General features: G+C 37.2%; 1 pseudogene; it reads left to right on the forward strand.

The window, feature by feature from the left end:
* Nucleotides 1-1,939: 1,939 nt before the first annotated feature.
* On the forward strand, nucleotides 1,940-3,283 carry LOC118548018 (eukaryotic translation initiation factor 3 subunit E pseudogene; annotated as a pseudogene).
* The last annotated feature ends 259 nt before the right edge of the window (nucleotides 3,284-3,542 follow it).

Here is a 3,542-nt window from a genome sequence, read left to right on the forward strand (position 1 = left end):
CCTGGTTCAAATCTCAGCAGGGGCAGATTTCTCACAAACTAAAAAGGCACTCTCCCTATTAAAGGAACTGACTTAATACAGTTGTATGGACCATTACTGTACAGAATGGGGATTCACAAACTATTTTCTAAATGGGGCCTTTTTGTGCATGTACAGTAATTCCTATAGAAGCCTTTTACAAATAAAAAAAAGGAAAAAATGTGGGGGAAATCTAAGAACCCATGATTTGAGCCTTTAATAACTATTGGTGTATTAGAGACAGCCATCTGCAGTAATATAGCAGATCAGGTCTTCCTGGAAATGACCTGAAAAAGCATTTGAAGGATAAAAGCTTAATATTTGTGCAGACGTCAGATGCCTAGAAAAGATGAACAAAATACACCTTGAAGTTTGGCCTCAATGTTGGACCTCAAAATGCATGGTTTCCATGGAACTTCATTTAAACAGGAAGTAGCACTCAAACAGTTCCTCAATAAAGACACTATTTTGCTTGAGATTTTCACAAGAAGACTTTGTTGAGTAAATTTTTATATGACACCGTAATTTGACTGCTGAAAGTCCTCCTTAACAGTGAAACCTTGAAAGACATGTGGTAAACATTCTATCTAATCCATCTTATAACAGAACTCTGAGGAAACTATTAGAAATCTACTTCTACCATAAATTTATATATGAAAAGCTAGGCTTGATTTTGTTCCACATATTTGTGGTGATTTATATCACTCTCCCTGGGAACATCATTGAGGACAGAATCATATTGAATTTTGAAAATACTCCCTTCTTCAGCAGTTTCATTGTATATACTTCTCTGGAACCTACTAGACTCCACATAATTCCAAATTTGGGCAGAGATTCCAAAATATGAGAACCCAACATATAAACAGTCCTTTCAAAAGTAAAATTTATTTCCTACAGAATAAATCTGAGCACTGGGTCAACATTTCAGGTTATAGACTTCGGAGAAAGTAATTTATTTGACACCTACAATTCATCCCAAAGTTTTATGAACATCTTATCTTTATTATATTAGCTTCGAGTGACAAAAAAATGAAAAATTTTAAAGTTCAAACTGGTTTAAAGAACAGACATAGAAAGTTGGCTTTCATGGTTAATAATAAGAACTGGTTTGGGAGCAAAGCGGGATCCAAAAGTTTGAAGGATGACATCAGAAGTCAGCCTACTTCCCCCTGCCTCTCAGGTGGTCTTCTCTTTAGGTTAGCTCCTCTCTCAGGCAAGCACCCCTCTCAATCCCACAGGAAGGCTCAGCACCTGCAGGATTGCACACATCCTCACAAACACATGTCCTATGGAAACAGCTATTCCCCTCAACGTTGCAAATCAAACCCCCCTCTTGAAAACTCAAGCCTCAATTATTGTTCAATTGAACTGGCCTAGGTTTAAATGATAAAGTGTACAGGGATTTCCTTTGATTTTAGCCAATGGAGATAAAAGAAAACCATGTATATTTCTTAGGAGTTTGACCAAAAGAGTGACCAAAGGACATTCTTTTGGTTTCAAATGTCTTGTGCATAACAACAATTGACTCAATAAATTTGACTTGGAGTATATCTAGGGATACACATGTGCATACACATACACACACAGACACACAAACACACATACACACAACAAAATTATACAATCTTGGAAACTAAGACTGAGCAGTAATGTAGGGTCAGAATCTGGAAACAATTTTACCTAAGTATAAAGCTACCGAGTCCTGCTAAAAAATATAATCTTGATCACATAAAGAAAAAAGTAGAAGCATAGCCGACGCTCAATAAACATGAATAAATGAATGAATGAAGTCATTAGAAGAAAAACAAGGTGAGTGGTGTGTCGTGGAAGCTGACAGAAGTAACTGCTTCAATGAAGGCAAAGAAAATCTAGCTAACACTCTGGATGTATTAAAAGTGAAAGCAGCTTCTTCCATAGCGAGATGGCGGAAGATGACTTGACTACCTGCGTGGCACCCTTTTTGGATCCGCATTTGGCTTCCCTTCTCTGCATAGGAGAGAGAGATAATGAAAAAGACTTATTACAAGGGAAATTAGATCTTCTTAGTGATACCGACATGGTAGGCTTTGTTATGGACATATGCAAAAACCTTTATTCTGATGATATTCCATGTGCTTTGAGAGAAAAAAAAACCCACAGTTGTTGCACAACTGAAACAGCTTCAGGCAGAGACGGAACCAGTCGTGAAGAGATTTGATCCAGAAACTATACGGCAGACACGGTCAACTAGAGATGGTCGGATGCTGTTTGACTAACTGGTGGACAAGCATGATTTTAGGCAGGAATATTTAGATACACTCTACAGGTATGCGAAAGTCCAATATGAATGTGGGAATTACCCTGGAGCAGCAGAATATCTTTACTTCTTTAGAGTGTTAGTTCCAGCAACAGATAGAAATGCTTTGAGTTCACTCTGGGGAAAACTGCTGACCTCTGAAATCTTAATGTGGAATTGGGATGCCTCTATGGAAGACCTTGCATGGTTAGGAGAGACCACAGAAAATAATTCTGTGATCTCTCCATTTCATTTTCTTCAGCAGCAGACATGGCTCGTCTACTGGTCTTGGTTTGTTTTCTTCAACCACCCCAAAGGGCGTGATAACATTATTGATCTCTTCCTTAACCAGCCACAGTATCTTAATGTAATTCAGACGATGTATCCACGGATACTGCACTATTTGACTACATCCATCATAACAAACAAAGATGTTTGAAAATGCCAACAGGTGCTAAAATATTTGGTTAAATTTATTCAACAGGAGTCTTACACATTTAAAGACCCAATGACAGGATTTGCTGAATGCTTATCTGTTAACTTTGGCTTTGATGGGGCTCCGAAAAAGCTGAGGGAATGTGAATCAGTACTTGGGAATGATTTCTTCTTGGTGGCTTGTTTTGAAGATTTCATTGAAAATGCTCCTCTCTTCATACTTGAGACTTTTTGTCTCATCTAGAGGGGTGTATCAGCTATTAACATGTTGACAGACAAACTGAACATGACTCCAGAAGAAACTGAAAGGTGGCTTATAAATTTGATTATAAATGCGAGATTGGATGCCAAAATTGACTCTAAATTAGGTCACGTGGTTATGGGTAACGAAGCAGTCTCACCCTAATCAGCAAGTGATTGAAAAGACCAAAAGCCTTTCATTTAAAAGCCAGGTGTTGGCCATGAATATTGAGAAGAAACTTAATCAGAATAGTAGGTCAGAGGCTCCTAACTGGGCACCTCAGGACTCTGGCTTCTACTGAAGAACTGTATAAAGACAAGATGAAAAAACTATGAAATAAAGATGAAGTAAAAAGCCATTACATAAAGGGTGACGTACATTTTAGAAACGATTAACATATTGTGTATAAATTTTAAGGAATTTGAATAAAATTGGCTGCGTCTCATTTTTTTAAAAAAGCAAAAGTGAGTTTGGGGAGCTAAAAGAAACCTGGAATCAAATTGGATATTAAATAACATTCTGTCCTGATTAACATTTAGTTATGGTTTGAAAATTTTAAATCTGTAAAATAAT

Source organism: Halichoerus grypus, chromosome 1 (assembly GCF_964656455.1).
Source record: "Halichoerus grypus chromosome 1, mHalGry1.hap1.1, whole genome shotgun sequence".
NCBI classification, from domain to species: domain Eukaryota; kingdom Metazoa; phylum Chordata; class Mammalia; order Carnivora; family Phocidae; genus Halichoerus; species Halichoerus grypus.